Raw genomic sequence first — 15090 nt, 5'->3', positions numbered from 1 at the left:
GTTCCGAAAGGGCACGGAAACTTCTTCAGAGCTAAGCCATTCGCCCGTCCACCCGGACGTCCCTCGCATCTCTCCCCCCGCCGTCCCGCATTAAAACTTTCGCGCGCTTGAACGGCAGCGGCTGCTTCAGGCCGCCGCTGGGGGTCGCTCGCCTCCCCTTTGCGCGGGCCTCGCCTGCCGCAGCGGAGGTGTGGAGCTAAGTGGGCGGCGGCGGCGCGGCCCCGCCCCCGAACCGGCCGACTCCCTACCGCGAGGTCATTACCACGCCCCCCCTGCTCCCGCGAGGCGGGGAGGGGCGTGGTCGCCCTTGCTGCAGGCTGAGTTCCTCGGGAACAGGCGGCTTTTCGGAGGAAAAAGCCGGACGGATTCCAACCTGAGAGCGAGAGCGCTTGGCTGGAGTTGGGCAGCCCCAGGAGCGGTCCCGCTTTTTCCCCCCACCCGCTTGCTGGGGTCGAGAGGCGCATCTGGACGGAGGCGAGGATTGCCTGGAACGAGAAAGGTGCGGAGAGGCGCCGTCCCGAGTGGGGCTTTTGGGGTGCGGATGGTCTCGCGGGGACCCTTACCCTGCTTTTTCTGCGCTCCCTTCCTTCAGGTGGCTCCGATTGCTGGGCTGCCTGCTGGTGGCCAAAAGAGGGGCTGGGGGAGAGGTGGGGACGGGGAGAGATGTACGGCGATGGGCACAGGGGGGCTTTGGAGTGGGGACTGGGGGGGGTTTCAGGAAACCCAGAGGTCGCAGAACGAAGATTTGGCGCCAGAAAGCTGGAGGGGAGGAGGAGCAGGGACGATGTCTCGGAGCCTTCTGGGTTAAAGGTCTTGCTAAGAGGCAGCGCTAGCAAAGGAAGCAGAAAGCTGCAGTGATTTAGGCAGGGACTTTCGGAATAACGGGGGGGGTCGACTTTGGAGAAGACGGAAAGGAAGGGGGGGGTCTGTGATGCATGGACGACAATTAAACCGGTTGCGGACAGGAAGCAAGAGATGGAGTGGCATGCAAACCTTTGCAGGGCTGAAGAGGGGGCTTCAGGAATGCAAGATGGGATCAGGGAGAGAGAATGGGAATAAAGAATTGGGGGCGAAAGAGGAGGGACGGGGGCTGAGTATACTGGGTTGGTAGGGAAGAGGTGGGTAGTGTGGATGTTGGAAGAGCAGGTGAGATCTGAAGGGACAATTTAAGAGTGCATTTCCTGAACGTTTAAGCGAAGCTGGAGAGGAAACGTGTTGCAATTATCTACATTTTTTTCCCCGAAAGGAAGGTTGCAAGCTGTTTATGATTTTCTCCAGGGAAAGTTGGATTTGGATTACGGTAGTTAGTTCTCTGGTGTCCTTCTCTCGCCTGCCTGGTCTTTGTTTAGTCTCAAGGACTCTGTATGTTAGTGTGTGTGTGTGTGTGTGCATGTGTTCTGTCCTTTTGTGCGTGCCTGGTGCCTGCAGAGGGATTGAAACCAGATTCTAGGATTTCAGTTTTGTTAAGCCCCGAAGCGACTTAGGGTGTGCTTCCAATTTTTGATCCTTAAGAGTTGCTTTGTTCAGGATATCTGTGCTTGATTGGGGATTTGTTTTAGTGAAATCCAGAGGTAACAATTTAGTTGCAACAAGTTTCTCTGTTAGCTGAGCTGCAACATGGCAGTGAATAAAGTTGCTGCTGCTGGCGGACTCTGTATTCTGCCTCTGTTTTTAACTGTGATTATCAACTTCTTTGCAAACAGAAACTCCATTCAGTAAATAGCCGTTCACAAGCCTATCCTTGAATGGGGGTGCAATTGTGACAAAAGACTTACCTGTTTTTCTCAGAGGTTCGAGCCTTTTCCTTAAGAAAGCAAATATATAATTTCTTCCTATTGCCTTCTTCATTGTATTCAGGTATACAGACACCTCTAAAGAGCAGCTTTTTCACATAGCCCGCTGGGATAGGCTCAGTTCTATTCATTATCTGAGAAAGGGTGGTTAGCCCAGATGTCTGTCAAAAAGGAATTGAGGGGTCCTTGTTCCTTAGTTGTTTAATATTTAACACTTGTCTCGTGAGATCATTTTTCTAGAGCTCTTTCACTCTCTTCCTTCCACAGAAGAATTTAAAAGATTAAGACAGGCTTGCAATTAAGTCAGTACAACTTACTTGCCCATCTGTTCACACTTGTGTCCTCATTTAGTCCATTCTGCCTTCTTGTAAGAAAACCAACTACTCTTCATTTTACAAAGATTTCCCTAAAGACTATTCTTTGTCTTTGTAAGAAGACTGCCAGATGATCTATAAGCAATTTGTTTATCAATCATGTGTAGTAATCATGATCTCTGTTACCTCCTTTAAATTGTTTCTGCTTGGAGCTCTGCCTGTTTTCTCTGTTTCATCCAGTTGGCATCTTTTTGTCTTCCATAACTTAGCGGAAATGCATGGATTGAAATCTCTTTCATCAGTATCTCAAGCTAGGAAAGTTGCGGACATCCCTGGGAAATGAATAAGGCAGTAATGAAACATTTCAGCTATATTTGTGACAAATTAGTAAAGGGGGGAAGATACAGAACAGGGAAAGTAAAGTAATCAAGAGAAGATTTATTATTTGTAAAGAGGATTTGTAGATGGGTCTTTGCTATTTATCTCATCACAACTGTAAGATGAGTTGGGCTGAGAAAGAGTGGCTGTCCAAATGCTATAAATCAGCAAGTTGTATCAATTTGAACTAGCATCTCATTGATCCAAGTCCAATACCGTAACAGCTTTAGAATGGGTCTCAAATTCATCTTCTTTCCTTTTGAGGATAACTCGTACATATTAACAGATTAAGTAAGTTAGAAGTATGTGCCATTGAATTCAATAGAGCTTGTTCCTCTATAATTGTGCTGAAAATGACTGTTGAACGGATTGCAATACATTTTGTCCTACATTTTATCCTACATTTTGTATACTCTATGAAGCGTGCCTATCCTTCAAACATTTATTGCTTAAAGAGTGATGACTAGTGTTTGCCTATTAAGCTGTAGTGTGATAACATTTGGTTTAATATGGACTGAGATATTCTTGCAAAAACAGTACAAAAGAAATGTTAACTGTCCAGAGCTGTTAACTTTTAAATATTTTTATTAGGGGTAAGAGCTACAGTAGGTGGGGATTGTACTATAAAGTTGTTATACATAGGTGGAGCTAAATTTTCCAGTTTGTTTTTTAAAGCTTGTTATGTACACATTGTGGATTACATAGTACATTTTATTTGCTTTCCCACCATTCTTTGTTGACAAATAAATCTTCTGTTTATCACTATTGGGATATAAGTAGTGATACAAAAAGGCTACAAAAATGTGCTTGAAAGCTGCAAGTTGCCTACCCTAATTTTAATGGAAAATGAATTGTGAAGTTATGTGTGAAATATTTGGTTTGTATAATTGGATTTGGGATGCGGTGGCTCACTGGCTAAGACGTTGACCTTGTCAATCAGAAGGTTGGCAGTTCAGCGTTTCGAATCCCTAGCGCCGCGTAATGGAGTGAGCTCCCGTTACTTGTCTCAGCTTCTGCCAACCTAGCAGTTCAAAAGCATGTAAAAATGCAAGTAGAAAAATAGGGACCACTTAGCAATAGCAGTAGCAGTTAGACTTATATACCACTTCATAGGGCTTTCAGCCCTCTCTAAGCGGTTTACAGAGTCAGCATATCGCCCCCACAGTCTGGGTCCTCATTTCACCCACCTCGGAAGGATGGAAGGCTGAGTCAACCTTGAGCCGGTGAGATTAGAACTGCTGAACTGCAGATAACAGTCAGCTGAAGTGGCCTCCAGTACTGCACGCTAACCACTGCGCCACCTCGGCTCGCCCACTTTGGTGGGAAGGTAACAGTGCTCCCTGTGCCTTTGGTGTTTAGTCATGCCGGCCACAGGACCACGGATACGTCTTCGGACAGCGCTGGCTCTTCAGCTTTGAAACAGAAATGAGCAACGCTCCTAGAACCAGAAACGATTAGCACCTATGTGCAGGGGAGCCTTTACCTTTACCTGTTATTGGATTACCTAATGCAATTTGAGTAATTAGTTGCATTTGTAAAGAATAGTTGCCAAAACATATTAACTTATAGTTACATATGCATTAATATATAACCATCATTTTGTTCATTTTTGAGGTAAGCAACTTTAGACAAAGCAGAGCAAAAGTGTAAGGTTATAGTAACTCAGAAGGATTGAAGCATAAAATATCAGATCAGATAAGAGGAGCCGGACCCTGATAGCCTTTTGTTAAGCATTGCATGTACTTCAGGTCCTAAGGGTCAGGAAGGAGGTTGTATGGCCTGTTGAACTGTCTCGATTAATTGTTTCATTTGGTGTATGCCAGGGGTGGGTTTCTCGCCCCGTTCCAACCGGTTCGGTTGGAACGGGGCCGGCGGCGTCCTCATGCACGCGCGCAGTGCACGCATGCATACTAGCATCTGTGCGATGCTCCAGCTGCTCCTGGAGGATCGCTCAGGCGCTGTATGCGTCCTGCGCAAGCGTGGAAGCGCAGAACTCCTCAAAACCGGGTAAGAAACGCGGGCGGGCGGGTGGACCCTTCGGCGTTCCCGGAAGTTACTTCCGGGTTCACCGACCAACTGGTTCGCGGGGACCGCCCTGAACCGCCTGAAATCCACCCCTGGTGTATGCTTAGTGACCATTGTAGGTTTTTTAAAAAAATTGCACCATAAATCATACTAAATAACTCATATTTTTCTTATTTCTGCAAACCATTATTGTTCCATAGTTCTCATACACTGTTTTTGTTCCTTAAATTAATTACCTTTCTTTTTTTGAAGATCTCATCAATACTATCCAGCCACAATTTCAGTCTTCTTTTTCTTGATTCATTCGATTTCCCTTTATATATTAGCTGTCTGATTTGATTCTCATTCATTTTCACCATTAGGTTCAGACTACTTCAACGTCCTTTTTTTTTTGGTACTGGCCACTCATTGTTTAAATCAATTTAGATTAATTTACAGCCATTCATTTTTGATGCTATCTCTTTGTTTTACCATGCATATTTCTCAAATACCCCATTCCAATTACATTCAGTTTTATGTTCTTCCTGTTATAAATTAAGTCTCATTTTCATAAAACTAGTTGGCTGAATAAAAAGAACGATATCATTTTAATACAAAAATACTGTTTTCAAATTCCCAAATAACATATCTATTGCTACCACATGCTTTTAAGGTACTTATCCATAAATACATTTATACAATATTATATCTTATCAAATATCCTCTGCAAACTCCATGTAGTTGTCAGGAGGGGCATTTGGCCAATAAATGCTCAGCTCCATTCAGTTGCCCCAACTCTATCCCAAATAAAGGGATTACAGCCAACATGGCAAACCTATGGCACACGTACCAGAAGTGGCACACAGAGCCATCTCTCTGGGCACGCAAGCTGTTGTCCATTGCTCTTTTAGGTTCCAGCGCGCCTGCCAGCTAATCCATGTGTGCAGGAGAGCTGGAAACCAGAACAGCAGCCGCTGTGTACATGTGCACTGGCCACTTGATCTTCTGTTTTCTGGTATGCATGCGCATGCAAAGATCAGCTGATCGTTGTGCATGCACACGCTGGAAACTGGAAGATCATCTTCTCGGCGCGCACATGCACACCGGGCGGCTGCTCTTCTGGTTTCCAGCAGGCACGTGTGCACTCCCGTTCCAGCACTCGGTGCCGAAAAGGTTCGCCAACACTGGATTACAGGGTCATAAAAAGAAAAGAAAAAACCATATTCTTATTGTGTACCCTGAATGACATTGAAGCATTTACTAGGAATATCATTTATTCTTACCCTTGCTTTACAACCATTATTATGCCACTCTTGTCATATTCAGCACAACCTTCAATTCCATGCTTACCCACACAAAAAATTATCATTGAAGCCATTCACTTTATCAGATGCTTTCTCTAAATCAACAATCATATAGTAGATTGACTTTCTCACATCCATCCATTTCTCATTTACCTGCTAAATAGCAAAAATCAGGCCTACACATTCCCTACTTAGCAGAAAGTCTTACTCTACTTAGTGTGCAAATTTTGCTTTTTTGGCATTTTTCGAAACCTTGCAGTCAAAACATTACCCAACACTTAGCAGTTAGCAGTTAGACTTATATACCGCTTCATAGGGCTTTCAGCCCTCTCTAAGCGGTTTTACAGAGTCAGCATATCGCCCCCACAATCTGGGTCCTCATTTCATTCACCTCGGAAGGATGGAAGGCTGAGTCAACCTTGAGCCGGTGAGATTAGAACCGCTGATAACAGTCAGCTGAAGTGGCCTGCAGTACTGCACCCTAACCACTGCGCCACCTCGGCTCATTGCCCAGTTTGTCTTTCCCAGACAAACTATTCTCTCTTAGTTTTCTGCATTAAGTTCTGCTACCTTTGTATAGGAGAATAATACCACCATTCTTCCAGTCACCACGCAAAGTATAGTCTTCACATGCTTGTTAAACAAGTTGCACAACCACCTTGTGAACAAAACACCTCCATATTTTAACATTTCTACAATTACACCGTCTATACTTTTAGTCTTTCAATTGTCCATCCTTATAGGATAAATGATTTTCTTTTGACAAACACTTAGATATCTATTTCAATTCTAATTTTTTGATTTGTCATTATCATTTCTATTCCAATCCTTGATGGACACCTTCTCAGTATTTTTTCACTTCAGTTTTTCTCAAATAATTTCACCCCTTTGTTTTTAATTTCATTCACTCAGCTGTAAGATCCTTCTTACTCCTTTTCACTCATGTCTTGCTTCTTTTAACCATTAGTTGCCTGTTTTCTGTACATTCTTTGCAATTGTCTTTCTACATGCAAGAAATAAAAAGATAGTTGCAAAAAGTGACCGTTGTCAGCAATTCATTCCAGTCACAGTATAATGGTAAGGATGCATAGATCTTACAAACTATACATTTCACAACTGATTGCCTTCACTGCTTATTTGTTTTATAGGAAAGAACAGTTAATACCCTTTAGCCTCAACTCCTGAAGATCAACTCCTCTAGATTAGCCTTCTGCTATGTTTTACTCTAAATATTATGGATTAATTTTTGTTCTGAGATAGTGACTATTCTTGAAAAGCTGTTTCTCCTGAAAGAAGGTAGTGTACTTTTCATAGTATTGTAGATTAGAATGAGACTTTTAGATTATCAAGGCCAATGCTTTGCTCAGTGTAGAAATATAAATTAAGCATTACTGTCCACCTTTCCCTAAAACATCCAAAAAGGGAACCATCTGTCCCAGTGATTGGAATATTGTCCAATGGGTTTTGTTTTTATGATTTTTTTCAAAAAAACAACAATAATCAGAATTTTATTTGTCCCTTAAACCCATTGTCCCATACTCTACACACTGAAAGAGGGAGGTGGGGGGGGGGAATCTTGTCTATCTTCTGTGCAATAACCTTTCATATATTGGAAGAGTGATATCTTATTTATTTGACAAATTTATATTGGCACCAAACTCACCCAGAGGTGACTCTGAGCAGCTTACAACATTAAAAACCCACAACACGAATACCCATATCTTTCCCCACTATGGCAGCAGCAACACAGTTATTATTTATTCCCTTTCTATCATCTTTTCTCAAGGCTAAACATCTTCAATTTCTTCTTATATGACTTACTTTCTAATTATCTGATCATCCTCATTGCATTTCACCAAATCTTCTCAAGTTTCTCTGAATCCTTCTTAGAGATGTTTGATATGTGATCTGAACTATAGCAGAATGCAACAATAATAATTATTATTACACACAGTTTCAAAACAATACTTCTGTTGATACAGGCCAAAATTGCATTTGACTTATCCAGCAGAAATGTCACACTAATGACTCAAATTTGATTTGTGGTTGACTACTGTTCCAAGATATTTTTCATAAACTATCTTGGAACAGTAGTGCAGGCATCCTGCATTTGATTTTTGTTCCTAAGTTAAGAACTTTGCATTTGTCTTGGTGAAATTTCATCCTGTTGCTTTAATCTATTTTTGGGACCTATGTTCATTTTGAATTTTATTTCTGTCTTGTAGTGTTTTCACTGTCCTGTTCAGTTTTGTATCATCTGCAAATTTAAAAAGTCCTTCAACCTCTTCTTTCAAATTGTTAGTAAAATATTAAAGAACACTCAATTTACCTTTTGACTTTTGAAAGCATGTTGTGAAACCATCTTTCAAAATGGGTAGGAATGGCTGTTATATAAGATTTATATAAAAAAACAATTCTGGACATATGAGCACATTTCTAAATAAAACACCTGGAATCAATCTCCTTCCTTATGCGAACCCAGGGCATTTAAAAACAATAAAGGTGAAACTGGAATATGCTACATCCCCCCATCCACTCTTATAAATTTGTAAGTGTTGTAAGTTTGTAAGTTTAATTTTATTTATAGGCCGCCCAATCCCGAAGGACTCCGGGCAGCTTGCAGAAGGGAATAGAAATAATATAAAATAAAAATAAAATAAGACAAGTTAAAACGACATTCATTTCAGTCGGGACTGGACCTCAACAATGAGGTCAACAGCCCCAGGCCTGCCGGAAAAGCCAGGTCTTGACAGCTTTTCTGAAGGCCATGAGAGTGGGTGAGGTCCGGATTTCTGGGGGTAGTTTGTTCCAAAGGGTCGGGGCAGCCACAGAGAAGGCTCTCCTCCGGGGACCCGCCAGCCGACATTGTCTGGCTGATGGCATCTGAAGGAGGCCAACCCTGTGGGATATTACTGGCCGCTGGGAAGAGTGTGGTCCTAAGCCATGTAGGGCTTTAAAGGTAATAACCAACACCTTGAATTGCGTCCGGAGACCAATGGGTAGCCAGTGCAGCTCGTGGAGGATAGGTGTAACATGGGTGTACCTAGGTACATCCAATATCGCTCGCACGGCTGCATTCTGGACTAGTTGCAGTCTCTGAACGCTTTTCAAGGGTAGCCCCATGTAGAGCGCGTTGCAGTAATTGTTATAAAACAATAGCATTTCAAGCATTCAATACTTGAATATTTTAAACCATTCAAAAGAGTATTCCATACACATACAGTGATCCTCGACTTACAACCATTCAGTTAGTGACTGAAAGTTCCATTGTCACTGAACTAAGTGAGTTATATAGTGCCCGAATTTTGATCATATGACCATGGGAATGCTACAAAACTCAAAAGTGTGAAAACTGGCAAACTGGCACTTTTTTTTTTTACTCATTTTTACACTTACGACTGTTGCAGCATCCCTATGGCTACATGATCACAATTTGGGCACTTGGCAACTGGCATGTATTTATGACCATTGTACTGATCCGGGGTCATATCACCATTTGTAACTTTCCCAGCCAGCTTCTGACAAGAAAAGTACTTAACGACCGTGTGATTCATTTAAGAAATGCAGTGATTTGCTTAGCTGCAGCAAAAAAGTTCGTAAAAGGGGGCGAAACTGCCTTGCTTAGTAATGGAAATTTTGGGCTCAATTCTGGCCATAAATCAAGGATTACCTGTACTTTTTTTTTGAAGTCAAGTTTTTAAAAATTTATATATTAGTATTTTGAATATAATGCGTTGTCCAGGCATTTCATTTTACAGCAGGAACACACACACCCCAGATATACTGATATAATAATAATAATAATACATATAATAACTGTAACCATATTTATAATTATATTAGCTTATTTATGATCATATTAATTCTATTACCATGTTCCCCTGAAATTACAACATGTCCTGATAATAAGGCTATGCCACATTTTCTGGTGTGCAAAAATATAAGCCCTCCCCCGCAAATAAGCCCCCTGGACAACCCCCCCCACCTCCGTCCAGGCAGAGCGCTACTCACCAACCTAGCGGTATCCCAAAGATGGCAAGCCACGGGAACTGGGAGGGAGGCAAAGGTGATCGCATTACTTAGCGCCTTTGGGATACCACTAGGTTGGTGAGCGGCTCTGTGCCCAGCTGAACAGAGGGGGTTGCTGGGTGGCTGCTCTCTTGCAAACGGGCTCCCAAAGAGCCGGGCACAGCCTCATGGGCGAATGGCTGTGTTGCGCTGTCGCAGCAGCGCAGCACAGCAGCCATGAAGCGACCACACTCATGAGCAGCCACCTGGCAAACCCCCTTTCCAGCCAGGCACAGTGCCATTCACTGACCTAGGGGTATCGCCAAGCTGTGTGAGCACCTGTTCACTGCTGCCCAGCTCCCGTGGCTTAGCGCCTTCGAAATGGCAGTGAATGGCGCTCTGCACGGCTGGAGGGGGGGTTGTGCAGGCAGCTGTTCCGCTTTCGCTCACGCACCTGCCAGCCTCACAATGCCCTGGCCCAGCTCTCTCCGCAGAGCCAGGGCACCTCTGCAGCCACCGCCACATGGCTTTTTCTGCAACTTCCAAACTGAGTCTTCAAGCAGTGGCCGCTTTGGACGTATGCTCTATGGTTGTGCGCTAGCTGCCGGCAGAGCGTACAATCATACACCATGCGCCCAGAGCGGCCACTGCCAGAAGATTCAGTTTGGAAGCCACAGAAAAAGCCCTAGCTCTGTGGAGAGAGCTGGGGCAGGGCATCGTGAGGCTGGCAGGCGCAAGAGCAGAACAGCCGCTCGCTCAACCTCCCGCCAGCTGTGCAGAGCGCCATTCACTGCCATTTTGAATGCGCAAAGCTGCGGGAGCTGGGCAGTGGCGAACAGGCGCTCACATGGCTTGGCGATACCCCTAGGTCAGTGCCCGGCTGGAAAGGGGGTTTGCCGGGTGGCTGCTCATGAATGTGGTCACTTCATGGCTGCTGTGTTGCACTGCTGCGACAGCGCAACACAGCCATTCGCCCATGAGGGAGCCCGCTCGCAAGAGAGCAGCCGCCTGGCAACCCCAAAACAATAAACCCTCCCCTCATAATAAGGCCCAAGCCATATTTTGTGTGTAAAAAGAAAATAAGACCCTGTCTTATTTTCGGGAAAACATGGTAGCATACTTATAGTTATAAAGTAACATTCATATTTTACTTACACATAGCAATGCTGTTTCTTCATCTAATTTCTACCTCTTATCTAACCATTGATAAAACCTTTCCACATTAAATAATATTCTATCTTTTTTATCTTTTAATTTCAATGTCAATCTATTCATCTCTGCACAATCCAGTATTTTTCGAATTATATTTTCATCTGGATTACCTGTGCTCTGTGTCAATTCTAATTCTTTATTCTGCAAACATTTCTGTTATGGGCTACTGTGATGTTCCATCTTTTCTGTTTTTATAATTAAAATCAGAATGAAATAATTGATTTTGGGGGAAAGTTGAGATCCCGGAAATCATGATTTGTAGTAGCTGGCCCTCAGCTACTTTATTTCTAGTTGTACCTTTTAGGATGACTTCCCCAGGAAAGTGTATAGTTACAGTGATTCTAGGACAAATGCATAGTTAATCAGTTTTATGTTTCAAGTATTTTTTTGTACAAGTGTTTCAAGTATTTTTTTGTATTTTATCCTATTGTCTGAGGAGTTAAAATGGTCTATTTTTGTGTGCCAAGCCTAAGATAGTTATAATTTTATTATGACACATGCATCTTCTATGCAGTCTTTTTTTATATATAACTTCTCTATTATTGCTTAGTTAATTGTGTTTTAGGTTTTTTTTTTTTCAAAATAACAAACCCAGAGATATTAGAAGCTATTAAAGTTGCTGAATTAATATTTTAACAATGGCAGTGCCACTTTCATACTTCTGCTTTGGATAACTTGTAGAGAATAAGCACTTAAATATTTCGATGGAATGCTTCGTGATTCATTTAAACATTCTTTAAGTATTCATCTGAATTTTTGGAGGGCTTCACTCTAGGTAGGCAACAGAGTTATATCTTTAGCTCTGTTCACTATTCTTCTCTTCTCTGTGGCGGCTCTGACCCTCTGGAACGAACTCCCCGTGGAGATTCGAACCCTCACCACCCTCCAGGCCTTCCGCAAAGCCCTTAAAACCTGGCTGTTCCGACAGGCCTGGGGCTAAAGAGCTGTTGCCCCCGTCTCGAATGGTATGACTGTTGTGTGTTTTTAAATTATGCATTATTATGCTTTATTTTTTAAATTTTTTGTCTGTATCCCTCTTCCTTGGTTTGAGTTGTGAGCCGCCCTGAGTCCCCTTTGGGGGAAAAGGGCGGCATATAAATATAATAAACTGAACTGAACTGAAACTGAACTGCATATAGCTTGGCTATATTAAACTTTTTGTACTCACCTAGATTTAGGTAAGTATACACTCCTCTATGTAATCTGAGATCTAAATACACTCTTCCATATAATTTGAGCAAAGTATTGGATTGTATGGAGAACCATACTTTCATTCGACGCAAGCTGAGTACACTATCCTCTCAGAACATTCAGCACAACGGGTGGAGGTTGGGAGAGGGATAAAGGGGAACATTATTCTTTTCACAGATTAAAGCCCCTCAGATGTTCAGACCAAAGCGGAAGAGAGCTACTGTATTTTTCAGAGTATAAGATGCACAGAGTATAAGACGCACCTTAATTTTGGAGGAGCAAAACAAGAAAAAAACATTCTGCCTCTGCCATGATAAATCTGTCCTGTTGTATGAATATGTAGGGAAGAGGGTGGTGGATCTTTAACCGGGCATGCAGAAGGTGATGGATCTGAAACTAAGGTGTTCCAGGCGGCAGAGGTAGCGGCAACTGCCTTATATCTCTTGCGCAGCGCCCCCTTCGCTAAACGAGTCCTGACCTCCTGCTTCCCAGGGCCACATCGGGAATCAGGCTCCAACTGAGGCAGCAAAGCGCAAGGCAGCATGTTTATGAGATGACAGCATCCAGGAGGACTGAAGTGCTGTGTCTCTATTGGGCCAGGCTTTCAGTGCCTACGGTTATAGGTAGGAAGATGGGAGCATCTTGGGAGTGGAGCCTTCGGTGCCAAGTCCCTCTTCTATCCCCATAAAAATCAACCCCACCCCCTCCAGTTAAATGTGCATAGGATGATAGGTTTGTTTTAAATGGATAAAAAGCTCGTTATCAAAATCTGAGTGGAAGTGAGGATCCCTGCCGCCTGGAACCACCCGAAAATGCAATGCACAGAGGCTGAAGGATCGGTGGGTGGGGCTACATTTGCAGTAGAGGCGCATCCAGATTTTCACCTCTTTTTTGGGGGGGGGGAAAGGTGCGTCTTATACTCCAAAAATACGGTAATCCAAAATATCTTATTCCAATGTACAAATAGCCCACTTCTCCTTTTGGGATTAAGTAGAGAGATGTACATTGGAAGACCTAAAGGGCCAATTAGGGACAGATCATCATGGAAAAAAATTGGAGGATACAGTATGTTGTCACTAAGAGTTGACACTGACTTGACAGCACATAATCAGGGATATGTAGCAGTTTAAATTTTAAAAAGCTGCTTTGGAGCACACAGTGTTTCACACATAACCTTTCTCTGGAAGCCATAAAAAAAAACCCAGCTGCTCTTTAGAGTTGCAAACAGATGCTTTGTGCATGCCCCTGCGAGTTCAAGTATCCCTTGTGGGAATCAGATCTGAAGCACGACACAGCCCTAGGACTAAGTTGCTCTTTGCAATTAAGGATTCCTCATTTTTCATCTTGCACATAGTGCAGCTGTTCACGTAAAAATAACAAGAGATGTGCTATGCTACCCTTCTGAATCTTCTAACTGGACTAGCCATTTTGCTACAATCACAACCAAGTCTTATGCAGTAGAGAGTTTTGGAGTCACTTTGGGAGATTCTTTTAAATAGTTTTAAAAGTCACCCATGGTAGCTGCAGAGGTAGGGATAACAATGACATGGTTAACATAATGTGACATAACATAACATGAATAACAATAACAAAACATACCTACTGACTTGAGATGTGATGATACATGACTAGATAGTTCTGTAATGAGCTTCAGATAGCAGAAGCAAGTGGCAGATAGCTACCTATTTCTAAGATCAATAGGATCTTACACCTTTGTTTGCTAATCAACACATGCAAAAATGCTGAAGGAATTTGTGGAATTGTTAAGCCTGCATTTTTAAAGTCATTGACTAAGTCCTAGCTATCAGTCCAATCTCTCCCATAGACCGATTAGATCACACAGTTAGGTCTCCTCCGGATTCCATCTGCCAGCCAATGTCGGCTGGCGACTCCCCGGGAGAGAGCCTTCTCTGTTGCAGCTCCAGCCCTCTGGAACGATCTCCCCGTGGAGATCCGGACCCTTACTACCCTCCCGGCCTTCCACAAAGCTGTTAAGTCCTGGCTGCTCCAGCAGGCCGGGGGGCTCTCGAAATATCCAGCCCCTCGGAAATTGTGAATGTTGTATATTTTAATATGTTGTTTGTGTATTATCCCCTCTCCCTTGTTTTATTGTAAGCCGCCCGGAGTCCTTCGGGAGTGGGCGGCATACAAATCAATAAAACTCTAAAGTCTCTAAACTCTGGAAAGAAAGTGAGATAAGAAATATCACTATGATCTTACTATATTCAGTTTATGATGCTGAAGTATTTACTTCATTTCTATCCACACTCCTATAACTATTTCCTTTAAATACTTTTTGCATAGCCTAGTGATGGTATGAGTGTCATCAATTTGACTCTTATGCCATGTGGGATTGACTCATTAGTTCAAACCTCTTGTGTTAGCTGCAGATAGTTGAATGTATCCCATTTTCAAGCATTCAGGAAACTTCTAAAATTGAAATTCCATCCATGATGGAATGATAAAATTGAATAGGAAAGAATGCTTTTGAGTCACAAATAGAATATTAAACAAGGGATATGAAATGCTACATTTCTGGTGGTCCCTGAGAGTTTATCCTTGTACAGATTGATTTATGGCTAAGTTCTGATGAGATTTTAACTGAACTTCCCAACTATCTCAGTTTTCCATTCTTAAATATTGATCTTTTGGCAGTGAGTGATTTTATCTTATTAATAAAGGAGAGCCAGGTTGGTGTAGTGATTAAGGCTAGAAACCAGACATTATGAGTTCTAGTCCTGCCTTGGGCACAAAACTAGTTGAGTAAATTTGGGGCAATCCCTCTCAGCCCCAGGAAGAAGGAGGCGAAGGCAAATCTGAGAAACATTGCCAAGAAAACTCCATGGACTTATCCAGGTAGACTCCAAGAATCAGATACCATTGAAC

The 15090-nt window shown here is 42.8% G+C and overlaps 1 protein-coding gene across 3 annotated transcripts in view; it reads left to right on the top strand.

Annotated features, from left to right (window-relative positions):
• Positions 1-296: 296 nt before the first annotated feature.
• Positions 297-15090, top strand: part of MYO1B (myosin IB) — a 125907-nt gene continuing 111113 nt past the window's right edge. For 2 of the 3 annotated variants that reach the window (XM_087707759.1, XM_087707752.1), the window contains exon 1: positions 297-499. The gene's annotated coding sequence lies outside the window, so the exon portion shown is untranslated. The remainder of the gene's footprint in view (positions 500-15090) is intronic. The other variant, XM_087707764.1, reaches the window with a different exon arrangement.

This window comes from Thamnophis sirtalis, unplaced genomic scaffold (genome assembly GCF_051295495.1).
Source record: "Thamnophis sirtalis isolate CommonGarterSnake01/CBP01778 unplaced genomic scaffold, rThaSir2_p1.2 scaffold_1, whole genome shotgun sequence".
Classification (NCBI taxonomy): Eukaryota; Metazoa; Chordata; class Lepidosauria; order Squamata; family Natricidae; genus Thamnophis; species Thamnophis sirtalis.
Note: the sequence above shows the minus strand (reverse complement) of the source record. Positions and strands in the feature narration are given on the sequence as shown.